The sequence below is a fragment of the Enhydra lutris genome, unplaced genomic scaffold (genome assembly GCF_002288905.1).
Source record: "Enhydra lutris kenyoni isolate GAN:26980312 unplaced genomic scaffold, ASM228890v2 scaffoldscaffold14, whole genome shotgun sequence".
Lineage (NCBI taxonomy): Eukaryota > Metazoa > Chordata > Mammalia > Carnivora > Mustelidae > Enhydra > Enhydra lutris.
In genome coordinates, this window is record NW_019154098.1 from 12,258,837 (window position 1) to 12,277,182 (window position 18,346).

Consider the following 18,346-nt stretch of genomic DNA (forward strand, 5'->3'; position numbering starts at 1 on the left):
AGTCTTTCCAACTGAGTGAGAATGTGTTCTCTTTGAATGTTCTTCCTTTTACTGCATTCTAGAAAGTACATCCGACTAAAAACTGGGAGCAGTTGTAGGGCTCAGATATTTTATTTCCCTCCTAGGGATCACAGTCCTCTGCTGCTAATTGGAATAAGCTACTTATTGCTTGTCAAATGGAAAGAACTGTCTGAGGGATCAAGAGGGATTTACAAATCTTTGGCACAATGTATATGACCCAGTCCAACGCTTAGCATGTAGTACACACTCCACAAATGCTTGACATATTGAATCTGAATAGGAAAATATCATTTAGAATCTCTATATGATATCCAACTCCCTTACCTTTGAGGCCTAGAAAACCCAGTTGTCCGAATTCATCAGAAAGTAATAGGGTCAGGACTGCAGACCAGGTATCTTGATCTCTGCACTTTAAGGGGGCACACTACTAAAGGAAAGCTCTTCTCTCTCTAGCATGTCAGGAGGGGATTGGGCACTCCAGCAGCTGCACTCATAAAGTTAAAGAAATGGGTGATCTGGAAAAGGCTTAGTTATGAAGCTTCTAAAAACCCACTAATCGAATGTCAGTGGTTATGCAGAGGAGAATGGATAAGCTGCCCATTCCTAGAGACTGGAGCCTACTTACTTGGCCTTTTGAGCCTCTGCTTGGGCCCGCAGTGTTGAGGAATAGGATGTAGGTCTTAGAATAAAGCCTTCCAGGATCCACATCTCATTTAATGACTATTCACCAGGACAAATAGCTCATTTTCTCCAAGCTCTGCTTGCCTTCCCCATGATAAGGAACACACTCAACACACTCATTTAGATTTTAATATAAATACAGCACTTAAGAAAATTCCTTATAAATGGCAATGACCCTGCTAACTGGCCTCCAAACAAAAGACAGGCCCAGGCTGATGCCTATTTAGGTGGGTAGACAGTTTAAAATTTTAGGAGTCAGGCCCATGTCAATTTGAAGCCGATTTCTGCCATTCGCAATATTGTACCATGGGGAAGTTGCTTAGCCTCTGCACAGACATCAGAACTGACTGAGTTAGGCCTTGCCGTGAATCCAGAGGTACATTTCCCAGATCCCTTAGCAGGACTGAAGAGCTTGGTTTTCCAGCTGCTGGGAATACTCACCATGGCTGGCTCTCAGCTCAGTCCTCTCGAGGGTTTGCCTTGGCTGAAAGTCACCTCACCAACATCACAACTCCTCCTGGGGGCCGCTTTCAGTCAGTGACTAGTCGGTTTGGAGGCAGAAAGGCCCATCCCTGTCTCCCACTGGGGACAACTGTAAGAGGCTCTCCGGACTTCAGAGCTTCCGGTGGATTCTGCTGCACCCTTGGGGTGAGTATGCCGTAGCCCACCTTCTCTCCCTGCCCAGGTCTGAGTCTTTCCCTTGCCCCACAGGTGTCCTTGGAGAGCGTTCCCCAACAGATGTTCTGCGGGCCAGTCTCAAACTTGTTTTCCAAGAAAGAGACTCCCAAATGCAAATCACCCCCCAATCTGAGGAGCTACACAAAAGTCTTTATCTACATAGCTCACCAGAGGGCTTTTCTCCACACCGCCACTCAGTGATTCAGGCTGCTCAGGTTCGGCCTTTGCCGCACGGCGTCCAGAGCTAGCCAACTCTAGTTGTAATCCCTGCACGGCTGGAAGAGCATGCACCAGCTCTTCTGTGCACTGAAGGGACCCATGACTCTGCCACACAGACCCTGGGCAGACTGAGAACGAATGTGGTCACCAAGACGATGTGACGCGCTTTCTAAAACTCGTCAGTGGTCAGACCGAGATAAGGCCATACCAGGGTGACAGATGTCATAAATTGGCAGGAGCAGAGGGTCAGGGAAGTATTTTCCTTTTAATTTTTAAAATTTTTACTTTTGCCACATTCAGCTATTTTTCTAACATTTCCATGAATTTCACCATATTCGCATGGCCACCTAATTATTGTTTAAAGAAATATCTTTACATTTATAAAAGGATGGTGAAGAGAAGACTAGAATTATTCTGTGAAGGTAGGACATAAAAAAATAGATACTTAACATCAAAAAAGTCAGTATGTTCTAACTAGACAATCTTTCCAGCTAGAAGACTCTGAGGGTGAAGCTTATTCCCTGTTAACAATGTTGCTTAGCAAATAACAAAGAGGTAAGAATAGCATGAGCACCCTCCTGATGCTTTCTTCTTAGCAACCAGGAGAATTGAGAGGGAAATCATGTTCTCACTGTGTTAGTCAAGGTGTTTCCATGTGGTCGTGGCATTCTTGTACTCCCCTACTATCAACATCCCAGATTTTGAGAAACACACAACCAGGGATCTGAACCGGTTTCTGAACCGGATATTGCATCTTCTTTTTTTTTTTTTTAAGTATAGAGTTTTCTTTTTCCCAGTTCTGTTGGGATGTCATTGAAGTGTAATATCATGTAAGTTTAAGATATACAGTGTGGTGATCTGATATATTTACATACTGTGAAATGATTAGTGCAATAAAGTTAGTTTTAACACATTAATTGCCTCACACAGTTACTTTTGTTTTTGTGTGTGTGGTGAGAACATTTGAGACTCTGTGAGCAATTTTCAAATATATAATTATTGTTAGCTACAGCCACCGGGCTATGCATTAGATCCCCAGAACTTATCATCTTATATCTTAAAATTTATACCCTCTGGCCAGCATTGCTCTGTTTCCCCGCCCTGCCCACCCCTGGCAACCACCATTTTACTCTCTTTTCTATGAGTTTGGCTTTTTTAGATTCCACATGTAAGTGAGATCATGCAGTATTTATACTTTTCCTCTGACTTATTTCATTTACCATAATGCCCTCCAGATTCATCCATGTGCTGCAAATGGCAGGAGTTCCTTCTTTCTCAGAGCTACGTAATTTCCTGTGTGTGTGTGTGTGTGTGTACCACATTTTCTATATCCATTCATTTATTGGTAGATACTTGGGTTGTTTCCATGTTTGGGCTGTCGTGAACAATACTGCAGTGAACATGGGAGTGTGTCCAGCAGTCCTGCTTCTGGGTACACATCTGAAGGAAATGAAATCACTGTTGTAAAGAGGTGGCTGCACCTCCATGCTCAATGCACCATTATTCACATCTATTACAGTTTGAACTTCACCAGGAAAGTGGTGCTTTATAGGGTGAGCAGACAGAAGTAATAGATTCTAATGAACTTGGATCCGAGGCCACAGAACCTTGTTAATGTCACCAGCACCCAGTTCACCCAGAGCAAACTCCCAAAGTTTGTTTGAAACTTCACAGAACATATCCTGCTCTCTGAGCACTTCGTGTTTGTGTCTTTTTCCTGTGCTGGGTCTGCCCTCATTTTGCCCCACATCTTCATTACATCCTTGTTAATTTCTCCTTCCCCCATTCCAAGTCAGCATCTCTGTTTGCCCTGCTGTGCTTTGCATTTGGTTTAGGAGTCTGGGTCCTACCCTCTGCTTGGGGCTAACACTGATTCAGCATCGCCTTCAAATATGTATGCAAGAAGCATTGGGGAGGATGTGGAGAAAGGGGAACCCTCTTACACTGTTGGTGGGAATGCAATTGGTGCAGCCACTTTGGAAAACAGTGTGGAGATTACTTAAGAAATTAAAAATAGAGCTACCCTATCACCCTGCAATTACACTACTGGGTATTTACCCCAAAGACACAGATGTACTGAAGAGAAGGGTCACATGTACCCCAATGTTCAGAGCAGCAATGGCCACAGTTGCCAAACTGTGGAAAGAGCCAAGATGTCCTTCAACAGACAAATGGATAAAGAAGTTATGGTTCATATATACAATGGAGTATTATGCCTCCATCAGAAAGGATGAATACCCAACTTTTGTGTCAATGTGGATGGGACTGGAGGAGATTATGCTGAGTGAAATAAGTCAAGCAGAGAGAGTCAATTATCATATAGTTTCATACTTGTGGAGCATAAGGAATAACATGGAGGACATTAGGAGAAGGAAAGGAAAAGTGAATTGGGGGAAATTGGAGGGGGAGACAAACCATGAGGGACTGTGGACTCTGAGAAACAATCTGAGGGTTTTGGAGGGGAGGGGGTTGGGGGGATGGGTGAGCCTGGTGGTGGGTATTAAGGAGGGCATGTATTGCATGGAGCACTGGGTGTGGTTCATAAACAATGAATCTTGGAGCACTGGAAAAAAAAAAAAAGAATATGTCCTGAAACTCTCAAGAGATCAAAAACTTCCTAAAGTCGGTAGGCTTTGTACAGCTTTGTATGCTTTGAGAGCTAATGTATTTGTGTATACAATAGGAGATATATCAGCAGGGAGGAATAAAAAAAAATCTTAGTGGAGAAATCTAATAAAAATTAAGTGATGTTACCTTAACCTTCCAGACATTTAAAGAACTTGACTTCAGAAAGATGATACTTTTTGGACATGAACTTAAGTACACTTTCCTCCCTGGCTAATACTGTCCTGTTTTGAACTTTTCTGTTCAAAGCTTGGCATGAACACAGCTACTGAGGTAAGTAAGGGTGAGGTGCGACCAATCACCACTGGCTTGTGATCCATTATTAAAACCAATGGCTTGTTATAATCCCAGGGCAATGCATTCTATGGGGGACCAGTTCAAGAGAAAGGATTTTCATGACTAAGATAGGAGGAGGAGATATGATAAAAGGCAAGGAATGGAAAGGAAAGGAGAGGAGGGGAAGGAAGATGCAAGGGTGAGAAAGAAGAGAGGAAATGGATATTGAAGATGCAGATGCTCTAGTGAGGTTGTCTCAGTGCATTTTGGGGCACCATGTGGTTAGGGACCACATCTGCATAGTTCATTGGCTTTTCTTCAATGGTTAGAGCAGTGCCTTACACAAAGCAGATGATATACATTTATTTTGTTGTTGTTGAATGAGCGAGTGATTATACATGTATGTGAATTGTAGGTTACAAAAATAAGATTATATTGAACCTAGAATATTGTAAACTAATCTGTTTCACTTAATAACATGTTGGGTACATTTTGCTTTATTAATATCTGAACATTTACATATGTTTTTAGGCACTCCAGAGTGGTCTATGTCTTGTCTCCATGGACATGTAATACTTTATTAAGGCAGTCCTTTATTGATGTATATTAGAGTTCCCATTTTTCATTATTACAAAGACTATTGCACTAAACATTTTTGAAAATACTTTAGCTATTTTCTGATTATTTGCTTGGGATAAATTCCTAGAAGTAGAATTAGAGGATATAAATCATATATATGTATATATTTTAATTAAATTTTATTTCTTTTCAGTGTTCCAGCATTCATTGTTTATGCACCACACCCAGTGCTCCATGCAATCTGTGCCCTCCTTAATGCCCACCACCAGGCTCACCCAACCCCCCACCCTCCTTCTCTCCAAAACCCTCAGTTTGTTTCTCAGAGTCCACAGTCTCATTCTTACGGCATTTAATTTATGTTTCCAAATAACCTTTCAGAAAGATTAGACCAATTTACTTTTCTACCAGATGCATCTGAAAATATATGTTCTCAACAGTTTTGATAAAAAAAATAGGTATTGCTTATCTTTTAAAATATGCATTTTGATGACTACTGTTAACATAGAAGTTTCTTTTTAATCTGTTATACTTTGTTCTCTCCTTTTTTCTTGCTATTTGCATTTCTTCCTTTTGTGGTTCCTTTTGTATCCTTTTGCCTTCTTAAATCTACTTCTGCTTCTTTCCTTACTGATTTTTAAGATATCTCTATATATGGAGAACATTAATCCTTATCTTATCATATATACTAGAAATATTTTCCCTTTTTCCTGTCACTTGCTTTTTAGTTCTGTTCATAACAGTGATTGTAGTTGGAGATGCTGCTGCTGGTGCTGTTAGTTTTGGTGTTGCTGTTGGTAATGTTGTTTTCTGTTGGTGATGGTACTGATGGTGATATCGATTTTAGTTGTGATGATGGTGGTATGTTATCTTACCCTACTGAAGTTGAAGTTCTACCATTAGCATATCCTGCTTTAGTTTCTGCCTTTGGTACCATTCAAGAATTTTTTTTTTAAGACCATTGCTATGTTAAAAACTATATTTAAAAAAACATATTTGGAGCACTTGGATGGCTCAGTTGGTTGAGCTTCTGACTCTTTTTTTTTTTTTGTATTTTTTTGTATATATATATTTTTATTTCTTTTCAGCGTAACAGTATTCATTGTTTTTGCACTACACCCAGTGCTCCATGCAATCCGTGCCCTCTCTAATACCCACCACCTGGTTCCTCCAACCTCCCACCCCCCGCCCCTTCAGAACCCTCAGATTGTTTTTCAGAGTCCATAGTCTCTCATGGTTCACCTCCCCTTCCAATTTCCCTCAACTCCCTTCTCCTCTCCATCTCCCCTTGTCCTCCATGCTATTTGTTATGCTCCACAAATAAGTGAAACCATATGATAACTGACTCTCTCCGCTTGACTTAGTTCACTCTGCATAATCTCTTCCAGTCCCGTCCATGTTGCTACAAAAGTTGGGTATTCATCCTTTCTGATGGAGGCATAATACTCCATAGTGTATATGGACCACATCTTCCTTATCCATTCGTCCGTTGAAGGGCATCTTGGTTCTGTCCACAGTTTGGCGACTCTGGCCATTGCTGCTATAAACATTGGGTTACAGATGGACCTTCTTTTCACTACATCTGTATCTTTGGGGTAAATACCCAGTAGTGCAATTGTAGGGTCATAGGGAAGCTCTATTTTTAATTTCTTAAGGAATCTCCACACTGTTTTCCAAAGTGGCTGCACCAACTTGCATTCCCACCCACAGTGTAAGAGGGTTTCCCTTTCTCCACATCCTCTCCAACACATGTTGTTTCCTGTCTTGCTAATTTTGGCTATTCTAAGTGGTGTAAGGTGGTATCTCAATGTGGTTTTAATTTGAATCTCCCTGATGGCTAGTGATGATGAACATTTTTTTCATGTGTCTGATAGGCATTTGTATGTCTTCATTGGAAAAGTGTCTGTTCATATCTTCTGCCCATTTTTTGATATGATTATCTGTTTTGTGTCTGTTGAGTTTGAGGAGTTCTTTATAGATCCTGGATATCAACCTTTTGTCTGTCCTGTCATTTGCAAATATCTTCTCCCATTCTGTGGGATGCCTCTTTGTTTTGTTGACTGTTTCCTTTGCTGTGCAGAGCTTTTGATCTTGATGAAGTCCCAAAAGTTCATCTTCGCTTTTGTTTCCTTTGCCTTTGGAGACAGATCTTGAAAGAAGTTGCTGTGGCTAATATCAAAGAGGTTACTGCCTATGTTCTCCTCTACGATTCTGATGGATTCCTGTCTCACGTTGAGGTCTTTTATCCATTTCGAGTTTATCTTTGTGTACGGTGTAAGAGAATGGTCAAGTTTCATTCTTCTACGTATAGCTGTCCAGTTTTCCCAGCACTATTTATTGAAGAGACTGTCTTTTTTCCACTGTATATTTTTTCCCGTTTTGTTGAAGATTATTTGACCATAGAGTTGAGGATCCATATCTGGGCTCCACTGTTCCACTGGTCTATGTGTCTGTTTTTATGCCAGTACCATGCTGTCTTGGTGATCACAGCTTTGTAGTAAAGCTTGAAATCAGGTAACGTGATGCCCCCAGTTTTATTTTTGTTTTTCAACATTTCCTTAGTGATTTGGGGTCTCTTCTGATTCCATACAAATTTTAGGGTTCTTTGTTCCAGCTCTTTGAAAAATACTGGTGGAATTTTGATCGGAATGGCATTAAAAGTGTAGATTGCTCTAGGCAGTATAGACATTTTAACAATGTTTATTCTCCCGATCCAAGAGAATGGAATGGTCTTCCATCTTTTTGTGTCTTCTTCAATTTCTTTCATGAGTGTTCTGTAGTTCCTCAAGTACAGTTCCTTTACCTCTTTCGTTAGGTTTATTCCCAGGTATCTTATGGTTCTTGGTGCTATAATAAATGGAATCGATTCTCTAATTTCCCTTTCTGTATTTTCATTGTTAGTGTATAAGAAAGCCAGTGATTTCTGTACATTGACTTTGTATCCTGCCATGTTGCTGAATTGCTGTATGACTTCTAGTAGTTTGGGGGTGATCAATGAGGTAGAAACCAGAGATACAGTAGAACGTATCAATGAAACTAGAAGCTGGTTTTTTGAAAGAATCAATAAGATCGATAAACCATTGGCCACACTAATCCAAAAGAAAAGAGAGAAAGCCCAAATTAATAAAATTATGAATGAAAAGGGAGAGATCACAACTAACACCAAGGAAGTAGAAACAATCATCAGAAGTTAATATCAACAGTTATAGGCCAATAAGCTAAACAACCTAGATGAAATGGATGCATTCCTGGAAAACTATAAACTCCCAAAATTGAACCAGGAAGAAATTGACAACCTGAATAGACTGATATCTAGTAATGAGATTGAAGCAGTGATCAAAAACCTCCAAAAAACAAGAACCCAAGACCTGATGGTTTCCCTGGGGAATTCTACCAAACTTTCAAAGAAGAAATAACACCTATTCTCCTGAAGCTGTTTCAAAAATTTAAGCAGAAGGAAAACTTCCAGACTCTTTTTATGAAGCCAGCATTACCCTGATCCCCAAACCAGGCAAAGACCCTACCAAAAAGGAGAATTTCAGACCAATATCACTAATGAATATGGATGCTAAGATTCTCAACAAGATCCTAGCAAACAGGATCCAACAGCACATTAAAAAGATTATCCACCATGACCAGGTGGGATTCATCCCTGGGCTACAAGGATGGTTCAACATTTGCAAATCAATCAATGTGATAGAACAAATTAATAAGAGAATAGAGAAGAACCACATGGTCCTCTCAATTGTTGCAGAAAAAGCATTTGACAAAATCCAGCATCTGTTCCTGATTAAAACGCTTCAAAGTATAGGAATAGAGGGAACAATCCTAAACTTCATAAAATCTATCTATGAAAGACCCACAGCAAGTATTATCCTCAATGGGAAAAAGATTGCAGCCTTCCCTTTGAGATCAGGAACACGACAAGGATGCCCACTCTCACCACTCTTGTTCAACATAGTATTAGAAGTCTTAGCAACAGCATTCTGACAACAAAGAGAAATAAAAGGTATCCAAATTGGCAATGAAGAAGTCAAACTCTCTCTCTTCACAGATGACATGATTCTTTATATGGAAAACCCAAAAGACTCAACCCCCAAACTACTAGAGCTTCTGACTCTTGATTTTGGCTCAGGTCGTGATCTTGGGGTTGTAAGGTCAGCCCCATGTTGGGAACACATATTTTGTTTTAATGATTTTATGGTCATTGACACAGATACACTCCCATGCATTTTAATACTAATCTGTCTGGAATACATTTTATTGTACATAAAGTGTGTAGTAGTGTCAAAGGATCAGGAGATCCTCATTCACGATCTCACACCATCTCAGACTGGGAGGCAGCGCTGAATTTATGGCTCCCAGTTAGAGAGGAGTGTGCTGCTGAGGCTTGCTGGACCCAACAGAGCGGGCAGTGCATCTTATAAGGTGCAGGACAAGTGTGCCGTTGAGGGGCTGGTGGATTTTTAGCGGTCCAGTTGTCCATGAAATCTGCATAGGGGAGGTAATTTGGGGGACAGTGCTGTTGACTGACACCCTGATGTGTGTTTCTTAGAGGGGGTCATTTCCTGCTAAACTGGCTTCCTGAAGCCAGGGGATGTCACTGATTGGCCTGACAAAGTAGGTCCATGGAGAGGAGTTGTTAATCAATTCAACAGGTTTAAAAGCCATTCCAATGGTTACTCATTACCATGACTATCAGTCCTTTCCCATGATTGTGGGGATTTTTACCATTTTAATTGAGGATCTAATTTTTTTTCCCCAAGTGATTAAAGAGGGGAAGACATTATGTCTTAATGTCTTTTATTTCCTTTTACAATATGAGTTCCTGGAAGTTAGGAACCTTATTTCCTCTTCTCTTTATTCCCAACCCTAGAACTCTGAGTTTTACTCTGGATGAGTAGAGCTCTGAGAAGCTGGGTCTCAAGCACCTGCCTAGGCTATGACCATATACAACCATTTCAAAGCAATCCAAATGGGCTATTTATTTATTTATTTATTTACTTACTTACTTACTTATTGGACAGAGGGAGGGGCAGAGAGAGAGAGAGAGAGAGACAACCTTAAGCAGGCTCCTCCCTGAAAGTGGAGCCGGATGTGGGGCTTGATCTCACGACTGAAATCATGACCTGAACCAAAACCAAAAGTCAGACACTTCACCAACTGAGTCATCCAGGTGCCTCTGTACAGCCTTTTAAATGATTCATATGATTCTCATGTATTTTGATTTTGATTTTTGGCACTGGGAAGATCAAAAATCTTCGTCACCCATTGCTTTACATTGCCAGTGACCCTCATATTTATACTTGAGAAGGAAAGCATAATTGGCACCAGTTGGAAACATTGATACTAGTGCTATCTAATAGCCTAATAGCCAATATTATTTAGTACTTGCCATGGCTTTCAGTGAAGTCCTTTACATGGTCTATTTCATGAGAGCATCATAGTAATCACTGAGAGACTTCTTAACACCTGCTATTTGCAGATGAGGAGTTGAGGTTCAGAGAAGCAGTCAGTGAGTTACAGAGGACTGGTGTGAGGGAGGGATGGAACTGCTATTTCCTTAGTAAACATTTCATAACACAGTGTTTCAAGATACCTAGACTTGACGTTCAGCTTGTATTATATCCTATTGACCTTCTATAAATGAGAAGGATTCAAATTTAGAGAATGCCAGGGAACTAATGTTGAATGACACTATTATCCCGGGTACCCGTACATCCAGAACATAATTTAATCTTCCTAGTAGCCCTGCCTGGTGGCTGTTATCACCATCCATGTTTTGGAGAACGTGAGAACCTGAGGCCCAGGGAAATCAAGTAAATTACCAACGATCCACAGCTGGTAAGTGGCTGAGCCAGAATTTTAAAACATGATGATGCTGTTTAGTTTCAGTGACTCAGTTATGTTGTTCTGTGTTTAAAGCAAAGTGACCAGGCGGCATACTCTGACATTCCACACACTTGTTTAATGACAAGCTGTCTTGGTTAAGAGATTCTAAGAAATGGGTCCAAAAATCTTATTCTCTTTCTTTTCAGACATTTAACCTATAATCTGAGTTTGGCCAAGTCAAGCAAGTTTTGTGACTAATCTGAAATCCACTTCTGTGCAACCTGATCCCTCATCGTGTTGCTTTGATTCCTATAAAGAGGGTAATGGCTCTTCCAGTTCAGTGTTAGATTATTTTCTGACTCTCTCATGATCATGGGGGTAATTAATCACTGGGTGTAAAAGCAGAAAGAGTTTGCAGTGAGTCTGCACAAGCAGCCTAAGCTGGAGAGGACAGGAACAGTGACATTAACAGAGTCTTCCCATGAGAAGAAGCAGAGGGGTGCCTGGGTGGCTCAGTGGTTAAGCCTCTGCCTTCAGCTCAGGTCATGATCCCAGGGCCGTGGGATCAAGTCCCACGTCGGGCTCTCTTCTCAGTGGAGAACCTGCTTCCTCCTCTCTCTCTCTCTGCCTACTTGTGATCTCTGTCAAATAAATAAAATCTTCTTAAAAAAATTAAAAAAAAAAAAAAAAGAAGCAGAAAGCCTCTGCCCTGGGGGTTTCGCATATCCCCATTTCAGTCTCCCAAGTAATTGCTGATGGACTCTTGATGACCATAGAGTTTATTTCAAAAAATGCCATACTTTGTCAGTTGGCATATTACAATCAAGAAAATGACACTAAAAACTAGTCTAATAACATCATGGTGGTCACAAATTTCAGTTAAGTTTTTACTAGGAAATGCCTATACTTGTGGGATTTCATTCCCTCTTCTGCAAAATTAAATATGCCCAATTCTCATGAGGTCTTTTTAAAGGAAGGTAATAGTACGTTTAGAAGGATAAATAAGTGAAAATATCATTAGTGGTAAGTATAATCTCTCTATCTCAAAGTGATCACAGAACGGCTTTTGTTTTCCACTGAGACTCCAACACCTAGAATAAGCAAACTCTTAGAAATACTTGTTGAATGAAAGAAGCAATGAGGGTTCAGGTGGACTGAGTCCTTTCCAGAATTAATAGATCTCTCATCCCTGTAGACACTTGACCTTTTCATCTTTCAGACACTCCTGAGTGAAGGGAAACAAAGATGAACAAATTTCTGCACTCGCAGGCCTTAGAATTTAGTGGTGGAGGTAGACATGTAAATAAGTAATTTATATAGTAATTCTTTTTGGTAGACATATAAACAAGTTGCAGCGTAAAGCAAATGCCTCACTGCTTGAGAACTAAGTCAGAGAACCTTCCTGGAGGAAGTGATACTGAAGTTAGTTGTTACAAGGAGAGTTGAAATGGAATGGTTCTTCAAGCCAGGGAGGAGTCCTGGAAATAAGGAGAGATGTGAGGATAGCTAAAGAAGCAAAAAGGAAAGGGTGTTGGGTTTTGGTGAAGGGAAAGGCTTTACAGAACACCAAGAAAAGATGCCATGTACCTTTAACATGCATGTTGTTTGTGTTCATTTTTTTTTTTTAATATTTTATTTATTTACTTGACAGAGATCACAAGTAGGCAGAGAGGCAGGCAGAGAGAGAGAGAGAGGGGGAAGCAGGCTCCCCACTGAGCAGAGAGCCCGACGCGGGGCTTGATCCCAGGACCCTGGGATCATGACCTGAGCTGACGGCAGAGGCTTTAACCCACTGAGCCACCCAGGCGTCCCGTTGTTTGTGTTTATTGAGTGACAATATACACGAGTCTTTCTGACAAGCACTGGGTGTACTGAAAATTAAAGAGAAAATATCTGGTCTCTGCACAAAGATTCACACAGTCCAGGGTTGGAAGAGCACAGATTAAACAAGTAGTTCCAATCAACAATGTTGAGGACCATAGTGGAGGAGTATAGGGGTTTTGGGAGCACAGAGCTTAGCTGGTTAGGGGAGAAAGGGTTAAACAGGTAAAAAGCTGGAACTTGAGGATAATTAGGAACAACTAAACCGAAGATATAATATAAAGGAAAAGAAAATGTTGAAGAATGTTCAAGAAATTAGAAGATCAGTCAACTAGATCTTAGACTTCAACTCAGGTGTGCAAGAGAGAGGAGGCTGAGGATGTAAGATGGTCAGATCATAAAAGATATTACTAGACACATATCAAGTGATGGTGAATAGTACCACAAAGAGCTATAGATGTCAAGGGAGCCATTGAAGAGCATTGAGCAGGGAGAGAAAAGAAATGAACTTTCACCTTATTTATTTATTTATTTATTTATTTATGACAGAGAGAGAAACAGTGAGAGAGGGAACACAAGCAGGGAAGTGGGAGAGGGAGAATCAAACTCCCCATCAAGCAGGGAGCCCTATGAAGGGCTCGATCCCAGGACCCTGGGATCATGACCTGAGCTGAAGGCAGCTGCTTAACTGACTGAGCCACTCAGGCACCCTGCACTTATATTTTAGAGTGGCTACATCTATTTATATCTAGGTTTAGGAACTAAATGATGGAGGAGGTTATAGGATAGATCTCCTGGCCTTGGAGTATCAGGAACTTCAGTGTCACTGAGTCAATGTTGCTCCCTGCTTTCATGATATCTTAATATTCATGCTCTTTTGCAGTTCTGTGAGGAGGTAAAGGGAGAGCATTATTATCCCACTGGGCGAAGAAAGAGGCTGCATCTCTGGTTTGTTCAGACATATCGCCAAGGTTAATTAAGTGCCGTGTTGGTTTTGTAGCTGAGGCAGCCCTAGACCTCTGGCCTTCTGCCATGGTGCATTGCCTTTTCCACTGTGTTTACTGTGTGGGTTTTCAGAAGGCCCTGCAAAGCCAGGTATTTCCATGAAAACTTGATTCTTTTCTCTATTTCAGTCCTCAGAATGACACAATCTTTCATATCTGACTGCCAGGCTGTTCTTAGCAATACTTCCCCATGTTCCCAATGACAGCAGCTTGCTGAGTGAGAAGTCTGCCTGTGTGATGTGATGTAAGGAGGCTCCGAAAAGATGCCACTTTCCTTGGAAGTCTTCCCAAATTTGCCTTCCATTATTATAGAACATTTTGCCTTTATATTTTATCTGGATGGTAAATGCAGCCCCTACAAGCGGTGTCAGATCTCAGCTTCTGTCACCTACCAACAAGGCTGGAGATGCTTTTCCACCCATGCCAGGGGCCAGACCATCGAAGACTTGCAGACAATCATAGTTTGATAAATTAAAGAGACAGAACAGACCGTAGGCATCATCTCTGATTCCCCCCTATTTTATAGATGGAGAAATTGGAGGTCTGAAAGAGAACATGACAAGCCTAAGGTGGCAGAAGTTACTAGATCCTGGGTAATGACTGTACTCCTAATGTCTTATCTTCTAGGCCTGATTGTCTGTAATTCCATGCTAGGGCTATATAGTTCAGGCTGCAGTCAATATTTGGCAGGCACTGCCCTAAATGGTTTACATATTTTAAGTCATTAAATCATCATATGAACACAGTGAAGGAGGCATGATTATTTTAGACATGGGACTCAAAGATATTAAGTGAGCTTCAGAAATCTAAAGAGTTGTCAAATACCAGAGCTGGGATGTGACCCTTGACCAGCCTGGTTCCACAGGCCAAGCTCCCAACTATTACAGTATGCTACCATTGGGGAGAAGCTCAGCAGGTGTATGGGGATGGAGAAGACAGAGAAGGGTAGGAGCAGCAAAAAGGAAGGCTATGTCCAAAACACAGTCTAGGCTGATTCATGATTTTTTCAAGAGGCTCTATTCTGTCATACATTGTGGTGACCCAGCAACTGATTCTCAACATACCTATGCTCGAGGCTTAGACTGAGAGAGCAAAGCTCACAAACTGACAAGGGCTAAACACAAGCCAAATGCATACCACAGTTGCTAAAAGGAAGACAGAGCAGGCTTAGGGGAGGTTAATAAGGGTTGGAATGTGCAGATTACAAGTGGTGATGATTCCAGTCATTTTTTTTTAAGATTATTTATTTATTTGAGAGAGACATACAGAGAGCATTAGCAGGGGGAGGAGCAGAGGGAGAAGGAGAAGCAGACTCCCCACTGAGCAGGGAGCCCAACATGGGGCTTGATCGCAGGACTCTGGGATCATGATGTGAGTTGAAGGTAGATGCTTAACCAACTGAGCCACCCAGGCACCTGACTCTAATCATTTTCTCTGACACAGCCCACATTGGAGGTGTTAAGTATAGTGTGTCTTCTTTTAGAGCATGCAATGGGCAGGTGGTACCACTTTGGGAAACATAAGTGAGATGGGGACAGGATCTGAAATTTTTCCAGCCAGAAATGGGGGAAGAATTGCGCATGCTTAACATGGGGAAAAGAAGACTTAGAAGATGTGTCAGGCTCATTCCATGACCTTGAATAGTGATGCAGTCCAAGAATAAATGCTTCCTGCCCGACTCCAACAGGACCAAGACGGCGTACCTCACTCTGATAACTGGAAACTGTCATGCAAAATGGAACGAGAAGATTCACAAATCGGTAAAGTAGCCAAGTTCCATGTTGGTGTATTTAGCAGAAGTTAGATAAGAATCTCTCAAGAATGATTTCAGGGAAAGGAATGCTGAGGTGTGAGAGATAAGAAAGTAAGTCTGGCTAAATGATCATCTAGTTTTCTTGAAACTTTCAGAATCTGGAATATCTTTTGCCAGTGTGACGTCTTCAAAGTTGTCTCCCAGTTATTGATTGTGTGTTACTGTAAACCAGGAATGCCTGGTTAACAGCTTTCCAGCATGGAAAGCATGATGTCTAGCTTCATATGACTCAGTTAATTAACCACTACTTAACTTTTAGACAGAAGGCACCTTCTGTAGATGATCGGGTTTCCCTTTAGTGGGTGGCAGGAAAAAAAAAAAGTAATATAAAGCAAAATACATGTGGCGGCAACTAATGGAATTACTTCTTTTTTTCTTGCTCTGAAGTCTTGGGAGTGGAAGTGTCTCTTGTCTATTCTGGTGAATAGAAGCAGACATGAGTTATTATTATGGTCTCTGCCTCGTAATTTCTGTGTCACCAAGATGTGCTCTGTTTATTTCTGCACTTAGAAAGCTTTGGAATATTAGCCACATAAAGTTTCTCTCCATGGATTCTATTACTGCACTCTTCAGTTGTTCCAGGAAATTGAAACTATAGAGTCACATTTCTGGGGAGAAATAGCTCTTAGCCTTGTTCTTTTCTGGTTGTGCAGTCCACTGGGAAACTTTTGTTATAGATCATTAAAACAGGAGTGACCCCTGGAGATCCTCTGGTTTATCTCCCTGCCCTTGCCTGGCATATTTGAGGAATTGAGATCCACGGAGTGGAGGGGGCAAGTTCAAAATCATAGGAGACAATATAGATTTGGATTTCTAATTTTACATATTCCTAGTTCTGTGGATTTACTCTCCTTGGATCCAGGCAATCTTGTTTGGAAGTTCTAAATGCACATGAGAGGGGTGAAGGACATAGGTTGTGTGCACTTCACCTGATGGGCCAATCTTGTGAAGCATGGAATGCCATAGTGTCCACAAGGTGACAATAGTGAAGATACCTTGGAGATTTAAAAATGAAAGTCAAGGTAAAAATTGTTCTAATTCTATCAGAGCTCTTTGAGGATGCCATGGTTTCTAAACTTCTTTCCCTTAGTAAGAAACTTCTTTTCCCTTATCTTCAACAGAAGATCTTTCTAAAATGAGGACACTGGGTTTCAGTTTTCTCATTTGTAAAAATGGGACTGGCTTTACAGGATTCTTGTTAGGGTAAAATGAGGTTTGATATATAGAGCTCCTAGCACTGCTTCAGGGGAGGGTGTCCTTTGATGCCCTCCTTTCTCTGTTTTGAGATGGAGAGTGCTGTCTCCAAAGATTGGAGGATGGTACTGTGGTCTCTGCACAATGGTGGGCATGGGGTTAGGGGCAAGCCTCTTTGGGGGATGGGGGACATCCCTTGATTATAATGTTTTCATTAACATTTTTTTTTAAAAGTCCTTGATGGAGAGGGATCAAATGAAATCATTTATTCCCTTACAGTTGCTGTCCACAGCACTGACATTAAAGTCAGAATTCTTATCAGGGCCCAGAGGCCTTATGTATCCAAAGCCCTGGTTACCTCTCTCCTCATGCCTATCTTTCCCTCCCATTCTGAATGCATGGAGTGAGAACAAAAACAGTGTTCAACAAGTATTTGCTAAATGAGTTGTCACCAAAATCCCTGTGTAGACTTAATTAGTAGTGGTGGAATAGTACATTAAAGTTAAGAGTCTTCAGATTATTTGTATACCTGCTAAATTATTCAATAATTTAAAAAAATGGCAGTATCCTTTGCTGGCAGAGCTCTGTGAAATTAGTACACTAATGTACTACTGGTGGGTGTGTAGCTGGTAATTGTTTTGTGACTCAATTAGCAATATGTATCAAGAACCACAATAAAGATAATATCATTTGATCAATAATGTCACTCATGGGAATTTATCCTCAAGAAAGAAACTAAGTGAAACCAAAAGGCCATATTAATAGAGATATTCTTTGCAGATTCATGTACAATAACAAAAACATTGAAACAAACAAGTGAACCATCTAAATTACGGTTTCTTCATTGAATGGAATGTTATGAATAATTAAATATAATAATTATAAAGATAATGGCAAACAAAATAATGTCTAAAAAGAATATCAAATAGCATCTGAACTCTGGTAATAATTATATAAATGTGAGTTTATCTGGACAAGAACCCTGGAGACATAGGGAAAATAAAAATTGTTGCATTAAGTTATGGAATTATGCTAGTTTAAAATCAAGTATAGGCTCATTATTTTTATCAAAAATACATATTCTTTAAAGAGAAATGAATAATACATTAATAAATAAGAAAATGTTATTAGATTTAAGATATAAGAACTTTTTTTTAGTTTTATGATTTCTATTTGGAAAAAAACCTCTTGCTTTTTCCATCTGGAATGTGAAAGTGAGGACACAGTTCTTCACATGGGAGATGAATGGTACTTTTTTTGTTCCCTCTGTGCCTTTCTCTATCCTTTCCTTTTAATCAAAACTATCCTGTCCCCAAACTTCACTTCTAATTGCTCATCATTCATTGTCTTCTTCAAATGCCTACCCTTCAAGAAGCCTTCTAAAGCCCTCCTCAGTTACTCTTCCATTGATTTATTCACAGAAGAAAAAATAAAAAACTCTTCCATACTCATTCATCCATCCAATCAGCCAAGACACGAGGCTTCCTTAATCTCTCATGGTCATTTGGGGTTTAAGGTATTCATTGGAGACTTCTAGTCTATCTTTCAAGGACACTGGCAAGAAGGAAAAATGACAGCAATCAGTTGTTTCTTTATCTTCCTTTTT